Source organism: Centruroides sculpturatus, unplaced genomic scaffold, assembly GCF_000671375.1.
Source record: "Centruroides sculpturatus isolate CEXI.00-Female unplaced genomic scaffold, Cexi_2.0 scaffold4, whole genome shotgun sequence".
In the NCBI taxonomy this organism is placed as follows: Eukaryota; Metazoa; Arthropoda; class Arachnida; order Scorpiones; family Buthidae; genus Centruroides; species Centruroides sculpturatus.
Window position 1 is genome coordinate 1,078,146 of NW_019384444.1, and position 16,196 is coordinate 1,094,341.

At 25.6% G+C, this 16,196-nt stretch overlaps 1 long non-coding RNA gene across 1 annotated transcript; it reads right to left on the reverse strand.

Moving 5' to 3' along the window:
- Nucleotides 1–6,395: 6,395 nt before the first annotated feature.
- LOC111620274 lies at nucleotides 6,396–15,613 on the reverse strand. Its single transcript, XR_002755892.1, has 2 exons — nucleotides 15,351–15,613; nucleotides 6,396–7,398 (listed from the first exon to the last, which is right to left on the reverse strand). It is a non-coding gene; the product is annotated as an uncharacterized LOC111620274 (long non-coding RNA).
- Nucleotides 15,614–16,196: the final 583 nt, after the last annotated feature.

Genomic DNA, 16,196 nt, shown 5'->3' on the forward strand with positions numbered 1-16,196 from the left:
TTTGACGACGGTTAAAAGAAGCGAATCTTATTTGGAAGCAATTCAATGAATTTTGGGAAAGGATGGAATCAAAAAATTTGCAAAGAATATTAATAGAATTAATGAAACTCAACCCAACTTTTACGAATAAAACTTATTGAAATTTAAAATAACATTTACAGGAAAATTAATTTTTAAACTTCAGTCGAATTATATTAATTAATAAACAAAAATTCCGTCATAAAGAAATTTAAACATTTACTTGGTACGAGTTTTTATAAAAGTTTTCTTTGTGGCTATGAATAAATGAATAATTTACAAGCGGGATTTTATATTTATACAATGAAAAAAGTCTTTAAAGAATGTTGGCAAATTTCCTTTATTTCGAATGACGGTCATTCATTGGAACATTTCCAACATTGCCGAGATGCGTGTCTGACTCCGCCCAATTATTTGAATGCTCGAATGGCAGATAAAGGCGTAGCGTAGCTCCACCTAATCCAGTCTTACCAGCCTTCCTAGTCTCTAATGAGATGAAGTAGAAATCCACACTTGGGATTCGGAAAGAACACCCATCGATCGAATCCCGACACACCTTCCAATCGCATCTATTTCATACCCAGAAACGAAAGACCCTTTTAAATATGATATTACAAATACATTAAAATTTTTTAATATATTTGTTCCATAACAAAATATAGTCTATAAAACAGTATTAATAGAAATTCTTTCTTTTTCCTNATGTAAAAACTTTAATCAAGAAGACTGTGATGTAATAAATCAAATTTTTCAGAAAAGTAGAAATATTTGGACATAGTTATTTCTAAATAAAAAGGGAAACTGTGTTGAAATATACAGATATAAATTTCTTACAAATTTAGAAAAAACTACGTGCTTTTCCGATTCCAAAAGTTCAAGGTTATAATAAAGAAACTCGGGCAAATTAGAAAAACAATCTTTATTTTACTAATAGGTGATTGATCTTAAATAATACGAATAGCGATTGGCTACGCTCCCGGTACCAGTTTGACTTCGTTTATATTGGATTTAAATCGAAATAAACTGCTAATTGATGAAAATAAATAGCGTAGAAGAGTCAAGGATGGAGTGACGTAGATGCTCGAGTTGTTTCAGCAATTATTCATTATCGCATCTGTTTATTATATTAGTATTAAAAAAAAAAAAGCTCTTTACCTATCATCTTTGATCTATTATCTATAACACGCGAAACGTTGAACGAATTTTATTGGATACAACAAATCCAGCACAGAGAAAAATAACCAAACTTTCAAAAATATTATTTCAACATTTTTAAGATTGACTTAAAAACATTATTTATAGCGATATTGATCGAAGAGATTTTATTAACTTGTAAATATTATCATCTAAATATATATTAAAAAATCTATAAATTTGTTATTTTTCAAATTACCTTTATTTTTTCTCACTTTAAACCTCTAATGATGGAAAAGTTTTAGGCCTATATTGTAGATAGGAAATAAACACGAGATAAATATCAATCAATGGAAGATTTCACCTTAACTCTAAGACTTTAATTGTGTATATTTGTGTCAAATTTTATAAACATCGTTAATGAAAAATTAATCAGATATAATAGAGATTTCATAATCAAATAAATATACTTTACATGTTAGTAACACATTTATTTTTCTTGTCTTTTAATATTTCAATTCATTTTGTTTACAAATAAAATAATAGTTAATTTTTTATATTATTATCGATTATATAAATATTACTTGTTATGTAAATCTGTTTATATTTTAATAATTTAAACAGACAGCTTCAACTTAGAATTATTCATAGTCAACTTTTGTCTCTTCTCCATTAGTATTTATTAGAAATAATATTGCTTTATTACATTGTACTTTAGTATAAAAAACAAAATTTTTAACTAGAATAATTGTATTGACATTATAAGAACGGACTTTATCCTCAATTTATTTAAAAGCTGTTTCATGATAATTTAATGGAAATTTAACAATTGCCATTATGAAAACACCACGTCTTCCCTTTTTTATTAAATAAAATTTAAAGAATAAAATTTTTAAAATTCCATTAGATTTAACTTATATACATTAGAATATTATAAATCTAGAAGTGTTAAGTGTATTCTTTTATATTTTTCGCTGTTACTCGTTTCATATTATATCTGTTTAAATTTTACTATAATAACTGATTTATGAATTATGCTAAAATATTTATAATTTACTTAAATTTTTAATAATTTAATGCGATTAAAATTTAAAAAAGTTTACATTATAGCAGTGTAGAATATCATAAATAATTCGCATCATAACTGTAGAGAAAAAAAATTGATGAATTAACTATATACGTCTAATAATAGGAAGTTAGCAAGGTCAATATGACGGATGGATTTCTCTTCCTATCGTTTCTTATTCAGCTAAACGCCCACAATCTTTTTTCACTTCTATAAAACACTTTTTATATTTATTTCAATTTATTTTCAATTAAAGAATCTTTGTTGCAGATATTATTCAAGAATGGGCGATTATTTTGGAAAAGAGAATTTTAAATTAAAGAAAAATTTTTTCATTGTAAATTTATTTAGTATTCTATTAATGAAGATGTAGCCAAGTCCGTCGAAAGCTTGAATAGAGGCCCGGGGATAAAGCGGGTCTTTTTTATCCCGTAGCGGGCCCCTTTTGCCTTGTTTTGAACAAATGAAATACATAGAATTAAGCTTTATTTACAAAAAGCAGACTTAAAGTATTTAAGTTTTTTAGTAAAAATAACACTAATTCATAGAAGTAGGAATAACTTCAGGCCCCAATTTTCCTGGGCTCGGAGAAGAATTGGGGCCTGTAGTGATTTTACTCGGGAAAAATCCCCCAATATCCCTCTCGAAAGCTCTGTATCAGATAGACTACTAGAATAATTCCTATTGTAATAATTAATTACGTCCAATAGAAGAAAATAATAATATAGTAAATCGAATTAAGTATTAAAGTTTTTAAAAATCATTTTAAAGAGCAATTTTTTCCTGATACTTTCGAAATAGCCTATTTTATGATATAGGCTACCTTTCGAAACAACTATGTAAAAGATTGACATCTAATATAAAACTATTTTAGAAATAGAAGAAAAGTTTCAAAATTGGAAAAAAAACTTATTTCAAAACAAATAGGTTAAAAGTAAAAATCATGCTCATATATTTACTTTGATTTTATAGTAACGATGCAGAAAATTTAACTTTAATTAACGTAAGTCTATTATAAAAATATTAATATTGCAACAAATAATATTTAAATTAATATAATATAAACACGAATTTCGGTCGATCCTGTTCCGTAATTTAAAACGAAAGTAGAATATATCAAATATAATTTACAAAGTAGTAACTATTTAAAAATAATAACAGAGTTTAACTGATTAAAACAGTGAGAGTAAATATCTCTTATGAAATCTATCATAAAATAAAACAATATATAAATTATAAGAAAATTACGATTTTATAATTATTATATTGATATTTATCAGAGAAAATGAGTAAAGATAAAAATTACAAGCATCATCCCATATCATCCGACACCATCCCATTTTAAAGAGATATCATCCGATTCAAAATCAATATTTTATTGGCGTTTAAGTTGAAGATAATAACAAGATTACTACACTTACATAATTTATATCTAGAATTATAATACCATTATAATATAAGATTAATTAATCCATAAATATATAGGATGTACGATTTGACAAATCATATTATAATAACCTAAAAAATAAATCAAATGAATTTACTTTTAGGATTTTGGGGGAGTGATTTAAAGCTCGATAAAATCTATAAATTACAATTATCTGATGGCACGTATATTCTTCCAACAATAGAATTTTATGCTGTAGAATATTATTTTAATTTATAGTCTTTATCAAACCATGAAATCAAAATATTTTAAAATTACGAAAGTAAGATTGGCATCGTATTATTTTTATCCCTTCAAGTAATAAATAATAGATTAGGTAACTATTAGCTTCTGAAATTACATTTTATTCAAAATTTTAACTTATTTAGCATTTTTTTTTTTTTTTAACAGTTACCAAGATTTTTCAAACAGGAAATGTAGAAAACATTTACCAAAGAATAGGGCTTATTTATAGGGCAAACAATAGGGCAAAACAAAAAATATTTATTATTATTTATCACCGTTATGCATTTTAATTAATTAATAGAAAACTTTAATATAGTAATACTTACTAACAGTTAGATGCAAGTTACGAACTTCTCATCAAGAAATCTTTAAAATTCAACTACTTAAACTTAACTACGTTACAAGGAGTTACAAATGACGCGAATGTAAGCAGATTTAATGTAATAGTAAAGCGTAAACAAAAGTGTTTACGTTCTAATGCATATTCAATTTTGAAATTCAGCAAATATTTTAATTATAGTTTATTTTATATTTAATTATTAAAAAGTCAAAATGTGTAGCTTTATTTACTTAAATTCATTGAATTCTTGTATGTATATATTTTTTTATCTATTTAAAATTGAAAACTTTTTTTATCGCTGGTTACGGAATGTATGAACTTGACCTAAATCGCTATCATCATCTTAACTTCGCATTAATTCTGTTAAATTTGTTTAAAAACAATGGAAATATAACACTGGATTCCACGCGAAAGCGGCTAATTAATAAGCCAATAATTATGAACATCTTCAAATTAAACAGTTTTATCGTCAAAAGTTTATGAAGAAATATTTAAAAATTATAAATTTTAATCGAAATAGAAAGTTTCTCGATGGACTTTTACTTATTTATTAGGTTTAACCGGCTTACTTAAAAGCATTTTCACAGCTTTTTTAGTGAATATTCTTTAACTGTTTTTAATGTGACATGCGCTTAAATCAGATAAATTTGAAAACGTAATTAACAGTAAGAATTGATAAAGGAAAATTAACAAAACAGTAGATCAAGGTCGGTCACGAAACTTGGCCAAGGTCTGGTGTGTTCATGCAACTCTGAACTGATGACAGATGGAAAATGTGCTTTCTAATTTTACTAAAAGATACGTGGGAATACATCTTTTCATTCACTTTACTCATGTTAACTCCCTTTAAATTTTATAAACATTACATCATAATATAGTAAAATAGAATTTTTCTAAAGCTTTATCTAAAAAAAAAACAAACCTTTCTTCAATTAAAAAGTTTTAATTAATACACCTCATACATTACACGTTTAGTCTTTTAATTAATGTTAAAATATTAAATATTTGGATTATTACACAATATTAATACTACAATCAAAGCCCAACAACGTACACAAAAGAAGATAGAAAACAAATACTGTAGTTATAAATGGAGAAGGTAGAAATCAAAGATAAATGTGTATTTTTAAGATTATCGTAATTTTCAAAAGGGTGAATAAACTGATTATAAATTTTATCTAATTAAAATTTTCCAGAAAATTGTTTAAAAATGACTTTATCTAATAAAATGTTTAAAATATTTTGATTTGGAGGTTTACTTCGCTGACAGGTAGCCAATGTTTTCAAAAATATTTGAGAACATTCCAACTTTAAACTCGTTTGAAAATTGGAATGTCCTCAAATATTTTTGACTATTGTTTAAATTCTGTTGTTGACTGTTAGAGACAATAGTTTAGTATCATTAACGTCATTTTAGTTTTCATCAAATTAGTTATACCCTCATCGCTGCTACTTTCTATTTTCTTCACACTTTAACCGATGGTTTTAGACATTTTTATTTTTAGCAATAAATATTTATTTGGTCACATAATTATTTTAAGACCTTTAAAATATTTTCATGGATATCTTTGTAATGTAATAGTAAAATTATTCACATCACAAAAGTGACGTTTGGTTTTAAAAAATGAATTTGATTTTTAAATTACTCTTCTAATTCTTTAACGTATTAAAATATTAAATTTTTATATAATTAAGGCTGTTATTTTCTTATATTTTCACCGTAATGTTTTCAGATATCTGCTGAACGATAGTATTGTTGAATAGTCAACATGGAATAGAATAGTAAAACTGGAACAATTTTTGATGACGTTGACTTTGACTGTGATTCAGCGTTAAAAATTGAATGGGTGTGCTCCTTACTTAATTCACAATTCTGTATTTCAAATGTAAAAATGTATGTAGAGACTGGACGTAATGAACAAAATTTTATTTTAAAAGGTTCTTATGAAATAAACATAAATTTTCTCTAGTGAAATATTCCAAAAATAAATTTTGATAATTTTTAATAAGAATTTCCTTTAGATGACTCGCATGTCGCAATTTAATTATATTTAAAGTACGCTTGAGCAATCTACTTTATGATAGGGCTAAATGATTTCTTACGAGTGAGTAATTTTATTCTGTGTTCACCACAGATTTTACACAGAACATAAAAACTGGTAATCTTTTTTTCTTTTTTAAGAAACGCAACTTCTCATTACATTAAAATCACGACTTTTTCGTCACGCATGTGCCAAATAAGGCATATTAAGTACAGAATTTCCTAAAATCGATACACGTGTATATAAATGTATAGCAATATTCTTCTTTTAATTTTATTGTGACCCCCATTTCTCATTCACGATCATCCAATGTCCGTTATCGACGTTATTACAGAAATCACAACCGTCCTTGGATCAAGTCATTCACTCGCCTAACTGGCGAAGTTCCAAAACCTTGACATTCTCTATGATCCGAACTATAAGCGAGTATCATAAATACTATCCTGTGTGATCGAAATCTATTTTATGATTAACCTATATTAAACAATCACCTCTTTTATTCAAAATTCAAACTCTGCATCTGTAACAAATGTTGCCACGCCAGTCTTCATTGATCTATGACCTACCTTTTATCGTCACCGAAAAACCTTGAAATTTCAATTTTATTTTTATTTTTATTTCATTATAAAAACTGCACTGTTCGACTCTCGAACATTGATTTCTTTCAATGTAAATTTACACACCAAAGCGAAATATTATATGCTAAAGAATTTCCTACATATCAATTTTAATTATTGATATTTTTTTTATAAAATTTGAAATTGTTCATAGAACGCAATAAGTTATTATCTGTTTGACGTCACTTCAGATATTAAGTTTCGAATCTAATTGAGTCATTTCCTTTAAGTTTGCAAATCGGAAATTAAATAAATAAATAAATAAATGCAAAAACATTAAACTCTTTCAGAGTAATGAGTCCTTGAATTCTAACCTGGCATTATCGAAAAATCTAAAGTTGATAGAATTATACAGGATGTAGACACAAACATTGCACCAAAATGTATTTCGTCTCTTCTACGAAATAACTAAATGCGATTGCACTGGGGTATAGGTAATCAATAATGGGCTACCGTTGGTTTGGACGCCATCTCCAACTCCTTCCCATGGGCAAATCCTATCGTAGATCCTACGAAAGATAATGGCATAGTTTAAATTACAAATCCTAGAGCATGATCAATACGAAAAATTTCTGTTAAAATATTCAAAGGGGAAATGGTTGAACACAGTAAAAAAATGAGTTGCGAAAACGTGTGTGGCTTTTCTGAATGGTATCGAAATCAGAATAAGAATTTATTTTTTTTCCAGTAAAAAAGCTTTTAAATAATAGTCTAAAGTTCGTTACACATTAACTAGATAATGGTTCACAACTGGATATCGGTTGATAAATCGAATTAGAACATATCAGTACGGTTGCACCAAGTATTTTGGATTATATATTTCAATATTTTCTTTATGTAATTATAAATAATTTAATGTAATTAATTTATTAATTATTTATTCAAATTTTAATATGTTTTATTCAACAATATAAATACTAGTAAGGTTAAGTTAAGTGATAGAAAATGTTAAAATAGGCTAATAGTAAGAAGCTGCTGACGTGATTCACAAATCTCTGCCATTAATTAATATTATTTGGAGTATTTAAACCAAAAATGTTATTAAAAATTATAAAAATATCACCAAATACATTTAGAAAATGCCACTCTTTATGATATTGATATCGTTCTGTTCACTGATATTTACCAATCAGATGATAATATACAAAAAATATTTTTTAAACTAAACTGTTTCGGGTTTCAGAACATTTAAACATTTCACTTCTAAGAATATTTCGGTTTACTTTAATTTTTAATTCGTTTTTGACGACGGTTAAAAGAAGCGAATCTTATTTGGAAGCAATTCAATGAATTTTGGGAAAGGATGGAATCAAAAAATTTGCAAAGAATATTAATAGAATTAATGAAACTCAACCCAACTTTTACGAATAAAACTTATTGAAATTTAAAATAACATTTACAGGAAAATTAATTTTTAAACTTCAGTCGAATTATATTAATTAATAAACAAAAATTCCGTCATAAAGAAATTTAAACATTTACTTGGTACGAGTTTTTATAAAAGTTTTCTTTGTGGCTATGAATAAATGAATAATTTACAAGCGGGATTTTATATTTATACAATGAAAAAAGTCTTTAAAGAATGTTGGCAAATTTCCTTTATTTCGAATGACGGTCATTCATTGGAACATTTCCAACATTGCCGAGATGCGTGTCTGACTCCGCCCAATTATTTGAATGCTCGAATGGCAGATAAAGGCGTAGCGTAGCTCCACCTAATCCAGTCTTACCAGCCTTCCTAGTCTCTAATGAGATGAAGTAGAAATCCACACTTGGGATTCGGAAAGAACACCCATCGATCGAATCCCGACACACCTTCCAATCGCATCTATTTCATACCCAGAAACGAAAGACCCTTTTAAATATGATATTACAAATACATTAAAATTTTTTAATATATTTGTTCCATAACAAAATATAGTCTATAAAACAGTATTAATAGAAATTCTTTCTTTTTCCTATCGAAAAACCGTTAATTTCGTGTTGGAATTGTCGGAAAATTCAATATTAACGTTATATTTTATTATAATCTTTAAGAGAAAATATATTGAAATTATTTTATATTTAGTAATAGTTTTTAAAACTAATTTTAAAAAATAAAAATCAATAAATTTTAGGGATTTATTTATATGTAAATCCCTAAAGATTATCAATTTTACAAACATTGTGGGCTTTGAATAATAACATTAATTACATCCAGTTCAATTTTAATTAAATAATCCAATTAATTATTTAAATATAGACATAAATAGAATACCATTTTATTGGATAATTAAAAAATGCTTAATTCTAAAATATTTTCTACGTTTTACATTAATGAAGTAGCCTGAAATGTTGTTTAAAAAAGCAAGAATACATTCATTAAGTATCAATTGGATTCAAACTTTGGCTTAAAAAAGTGTATTCTACGTAGTTAATTAGATTAATCTAACTTTACAAAGACTTTAGTTATAAAGTGCATTTAAACTGAACTTACGATGTAATTAAATACATTAATTTCAGTAATTTAATTTTTACTATTTAATTTCTATTACCGGTATATTAATCCTAATTACGTTTCTTGATAACTTTGGAAACTAATTATCTGTTTAACGAGCTATTTCCTCTATCGTATTCATAAAAACTACTTGGAAAGCCATTTTACGGGCCCACGTCTTCCTATGTACGTTAGAGTGGTCCAACCCTTGCCTGAAGGCCAAGTAGAAAGAAGTTCCTCCACTTTACATGACTATAATTTGAATGTTCTATATCTTTGTGGATGAAATTTATTGTGACGTATTAATACGATCACACCGCCATTAAAAAAGAAATCAGATAAATAATTAACGCCTCATTTACTATTCCAAAGTGTGGAATAAAGGTTCGTTGTCCTCGCAAAATCGAGCTAACTAATAAAGAAACATTAGTTATGATTTCTTTAGCCATTTTCTTTTATTTTATTGGACTTGTCTACTGAATTATGTAATAAATTATAATACAATTCCACTCTTCTGACAGCCATACAGTATAGTAAAAATAATATATACTCATTGTTTTTAACTCCCATAGAAAGTTAAATCATTAGGAGATCACATTTTATGCTAAATGAAAGTTTTCATACAGCATAAGATGAATATTATATTAAACTAACTTAAAGTTGCGTTACAAAACGATTTTAAACAAAGTATAATTATATTCATTTGTAACAATTCAAAAGACAAATAGATCTAGTCCCAGCAGAGCCTACCAAACATAAATTAAAAATATATTTTAACATAATTAACAGTAAAAAGTAAGAATATATACAATACAATACTTAATAAATGGCTCTCCCATGGAGAAAATGCTTTGGATATCATGATAATATACAATAACGCTTCATCATACACGATCATAAATTATAATAGAGAACAATAAAATTTAGATATTTGTTATCTTGTAACAATCGTTGCGTGATTAGAAAGTACGGGAACAAATCTCGAATTTTAGTCATGCCAATTAATTATGCTGAAGATTTTATATTATTTTTTAAGTAGAGAAACTTTTTCTGCTAGTAAATAAATTATTTTCTTAATACAAAATATCTGATACAAATCTACTTATATTAATATAACTAAATTTTTAAAAAATATCTTATAACAAATACACAGCAATTTAACAATATCTGTTCATCAAACAGTAATGATAAATATAATTAATAAAAGCTTTATGGTTTATTTGCAGGTCTCGAAAAAAAATGCTTATTTGTATAAAATTTGCATTAGACGTTTGAACAATTCAAAGGTCTAAATGATAATTTGTAAAGGAAAAAAATTACTTAATTATAATTTGATTTTTATAATTTTTTCAATTTATGCTAAATACATTTTTAAATATAAAAAAATTAAATAATCCAAACACAAAATATTTATCGTATTTATACAGACACTTGGCAAATCACAGAATTAAATTTTATTCAGTTGAAGTGTCTGTATAAATACGATAGATATTTTGTGTTTGGATTAAAAATTACTGGCACGGTTTCAAAAATACCATAAAAAAAATTAAATAGTTACTTTTATATGTAGACAATTTCCACTATTAATCTGTTGTACGGTTTGTTGTATTTGATTGGTGTACGAATTGTATGATAGTTACATAATTACTAATTATATATTAATTATGTTTGAGAATGGCACGATTTTAAAATTGAAAAATTAAGAGCGTGTCATTTAACTATATCATTACGAGAGAATTTAATCATAGAAGGAATATTTTGGTAAAAATGAACAAAAAATAATTCAGATTTTATTTAGAATTTCAGTTGAAACATATTTCTAATCTTAATGAATAAGAAATAAAATCTGTAACGCCTGATGGACTGGCGAGAAGAAAAGAAGCGAATAACATGATAATTTTTTAAGAAATACCGTTTAATGATATACTGTTGATGTATTTTTCAGACGCAATTAAATAAAAATGATACTACGATAGAGATAAGAATGGAATATTGAAAACTTTCTATTTCCTTAATAAAAATTTTCATTTAGTCGAAAGTGTAGTGGACGTTCTCTAGAATAAACTTTTACGCGCGAGATATTTGATTATGCATAGTTCAGTCCAATGCCCTCCACACCTGTATTTCTCAGACGTCGGTAGGAGAAACCGCAGTTTTACGTCAAGGTGGATTATAAGGCCTACATTCAAGGTCATCCACTTTCCCGAGAGTAGTTTTTTGACCTTTTTTACACCATTGAACTTTCTCTACTAGAAGATGGAATGACCTTTTTTTATCCTTTCCCTGAATCAAAGTAAGCTCGATTTTTCAAAACCGTCTTATTAATTGATGTATGACATTTGCATTAGATAAGCTAAAAGGCGCTTAGAAGTTTGGCATTTAACGTGAATAATGTTCTTCAGTTTTTAATTCCCAAAACGATTATGCTAATATTAAAGTACTCGTTTTCAATAGCAATGCGTTTATTTTACGAATTTATTTCAATGGAATAAGGAGGAAATTATGTAAGAAGGCGTTGACCTCGGACGAAATACGTTAGAAAAAATTTTCCATTTCATCCACAAGGACAGCCATCGTGTGAACGACTGATCAAGGCCGTCCAGGTGGTGTCTGGACTTTCTTTGAACGCGAGATGGGCCCCCTTCGGATCAATGACCGCCTTTTCTTATAATTCTATTTTTATATGTAATGACCTTGGATTCTTCAAAAAATGTCGAAAATATTTTAAATGGTAACAAATTAAGGGAGATTTATTTACCAAGCTATCATTACTCAAATAATTAAAGACCGAAAAGAATGGGTTTCAATAAAACGCTATTCCGGAAGGACCTCGTTAAAGCTCTTTTATCAGATCTGAATGAAAATGATTAAAACTTACCCAAGTACATCTGTACTTTCCCATTTTTTTGCTTCTCAAAAATCAGAAGTTTAAAGCTAACGAATTTAACTAATAAAAGAGAACGGTACATCATTTATAAATAGTAATATTATATAAATTAAAGTATATCTTATAAACTATATTTGTAAAGTATATCTACGTATAAAAAATATTTAGATTTTTATTGAAAGATTGTGTTATGTGTCATCCTTAAGGCGTATCTGACTTACAGTAAGAACCTGAAGAAATCTCAATTCTAACTCCTTTTATGGCAAATATATAACTCCAAATATAACTTTTATGGCAAATATTCTAATTCCTTTTTTGGAAAGTATAGCTTATAGCTTCCAATACATAAAAGGTTGAATTATTTAAATAAAATGCTAAACACGTCTTTAGTATTTCAAAATTACTGAAAACTTTACGAAATAAATATATTTAAAGTTAGTTTTAAGAATCGTACGCATTTACAGTTCAATAATCGCAACGAAACGTCATTAAATAATACGAATTTGACTTGTATATACGAATAGTAAAAACGATACTAACATTATTCGACCTTAAAACGTTCATTAAAATGTTTCTACCTTTCTATTTAATCGAAGATGTTCATAATTAAGAAGAAAAAAGCAACTATAAAAAAAAGAAAACATAAAATAAATGATATAAACTTCATCGTGTAACTTCAAATAAAATTATAATTAAACTAAAATCGTTGTGCTGTTTGTATAGATGACAAATTTTGAATAACAAAGATTTTTTTCAAATTCTGATTTAGAAAATCTTTATCTTACATGAACATAACGAACGAAATGCAAATAAATGACAGGTCATTAATTTTTCGAATAAATTCCTCAGAGAAATATTCGTTGGAAAGGGTAGGTCTATTGCAAGAAGGTCATGGTCCTTATCTAAAGTTGACTGCACCCAATGTTCCTAGTTTGAGACTTCACCGCAATACCTTTCTCTAGTTAATTCCTTTTCTGGTTTAAATTCGAAATTTAGGATGAAGTTTGTTTTGTTAAATAATGCGTATAATAATAAATGTTTAGTGAAGTAACTTGAAAAAATAAATTATATATAAAATGTACTGTACAGTACATATATAGAATATAGCCTATATATAGAAATAAAAAGGTAAGATAAAACAGTATCGAAAGTATAATTGTTATTTCTAAAAAAAATGATTTATAAAATTATATTTATTAAAACAATTTTTAATACATTATTTTAAATATATTCCTGTTTTAGATAAATAAAATAGTTTTTTAAAATTATTTTTAATTATTTTGATTAATTATTCTTTAGTTAAAATGTTTAATATAATCAATTAAATATTGTTTAACTGCGATCATATCTTAAATAATACGGTCCATAAGGAATATCGATCAGATAAACTTACCAATATTTTATGTTAAAAAATTTAATAAAGGAAACGTCTAAAAATCTTTCCATAAAATAACTATATAAACGAAAATTAAGTATATGTTATTCAATTAAAAAAGTAGACATCAGACAAGTGAAACTTTTTCTTTCCTGAAATTTAAACATTAAAGCATGTTATATTTTACAACTAAAGTTATACTTACTGAAATTATACTTATTGTAATGTTAAAAAATAGTTTGAATATTAAGAAGAGAACTGTATACTAAAAATGAATAAATATAAACTAATCCAGAGGAAAGCAATAATCTAAAGATTATATTAACAATAAAAAATGAAAATAATCATAAATTATTTTGAAATAAATTTATTATTAGCCTAAAGTCATGACTTTCAAAGCTATAATAAGATAAGAAGTGTCTTACGATAGATTTATTGTATATTTTTATCTTCATATAACATTTTTATTTTTCTATAAAATATGATACATTATCATTGTAATTTTACAAGATTTTTAAAACCCGTATTGAGAATAAATACAAAGTTGGCAAAGGAAAAAAAAACAAATCTATTTAACTAACATCTCTTCCAGCTACTTTCAGGATAATAGACCTATTCAAATACACTTTCTCTGTCCTAATGGCATAGCTTCAATTTTTAGATTTAAATTGTTAAAATTTTTACATTTATTTAAAATAAAATTATATTTAAATCGATCGAAATAAGTTATATATTACGAAACATAATTAAAGATCAACGATAGAAGTTATCGTTGAGCTTTATGTCTACTGACTGCGATCATATTTTAAATAATAAGTTATGGTTCGTAAAGAATATAGGAATATTTTCTAGAATTATTACATTTAGATGTAAAAATTTACTTAACAAATTATTATTAAAATATACACTTTATGTTACATATAACATATATTTGAAGAGTTTCAAAATGTATTAAATTAACAAAATTACATTGTCTTAATATGTAGTTTTTCTTTTATATTTCACATATTTCAAATTTATATTAGATTGTAGACATGTTCAAAAATAAATTTATTCATAGGAATATTTATTTTTTTGGAAGCATTTTATGGAGTATTTATATTCTGTAGAAACTTTACCACACATAGTAAGGTTTAGCCCATTTACAAATGCCCCTTTAGTAGAGTAGAAAAGAGCCTAAAACCTTAAAAAAAAGCTCATTTACATACAAATCTTCCTGTAAAATTATAATATATTTTAAAATGTTTTTTGTATATTTAGAAGAATATTCAATCAATGTTATCATTCACTATAAAACACTATTCAAATTCGAAAATTGAATTTAGTAATTTAATGTATAAATCTTAAACATTTCTATTATCATTTCAGTAATATTTTCAATATTTATTACAGTACATAAATGAAGAGAAAAAGCATTTTCTTTTGAAAGAAACGAATGATTAAACACAGGATTACAGATCTAGCAACTTAATTAAATTGACTATAATTATAGAAACCATTTATTTTCTATAAATTAAAACTCTTAAAAATTTGTTTAGTATGTTTAGAACAAGCATTTTGTTCTAAACATACTAAAGAATTTTTTTCTTAATTAGAAATTATATACTTTTTAATTCATCTAATGATTTCGGATTACCATAGAATATTTATAATCGTAACTCAATGATTTATTATGTAAACTCACTTTAAATACCAAATTAATCATAAACTCAATTAAGCTTACCTTTATCGTCAAGTAACGCCAAGTAATTTTCAACATAAAAAATTATTTACAGCTTCAAAACACGAATCAATTATTATATAACACATCTCCATGGACGTTTCACTCCAATTTTTTCAAGTTTGAATGGCATTTTTGTTCAAAGATTTAAAATGGCGTTTCTATAATTCAAACACATAATTTTTGCAAAGGGATTTTCTGCACAACTGAGTATTTATGACGTCAGAAATCCACATTTGATAAGTAATAAAGATTTTGTTGCAAAGAGTAAAAGATCACCGATTGAGCAAGTATTATGCAACATGTTTTGATTCTAAGAAACAATTTTATATTAAAGATTATTTTGAATTCCAACCAATTAAAAGTCGCTTTACAATGGTGACATTTCAAAACTTTATCGTTTTATGAGCAAATATTATGAACAAATTTTATTAAAATATAATATAATTTTCTTTTCTGATGAAAATTACGTCAATATTTATTATAATTAATATTCTAAATATGCGTGACGTCGTCGTCAAAACAAATTGATCGATCGTTTAATTTTAATCTAAATTTAAATATATATATATATTTTATATTATATTATATTATATATATATATATTATATATATATTTCGTTTTATTTTAATTAATTTTGTTAGGCACGAATTTCATTACAGAAAAGTTGTTTGATTNATATAATATATTACCGTATTATATATATATATATATATAATACGGTATTATTATATTTTTAAGTTTTTTGTATTGAGAATAATTAATTTCAATACATAATAAGTTATTCTTAAATTTCATATTAATATTCTTTTCGTTAGTTTGATCAATAATGAAGGATTGGAGTATTG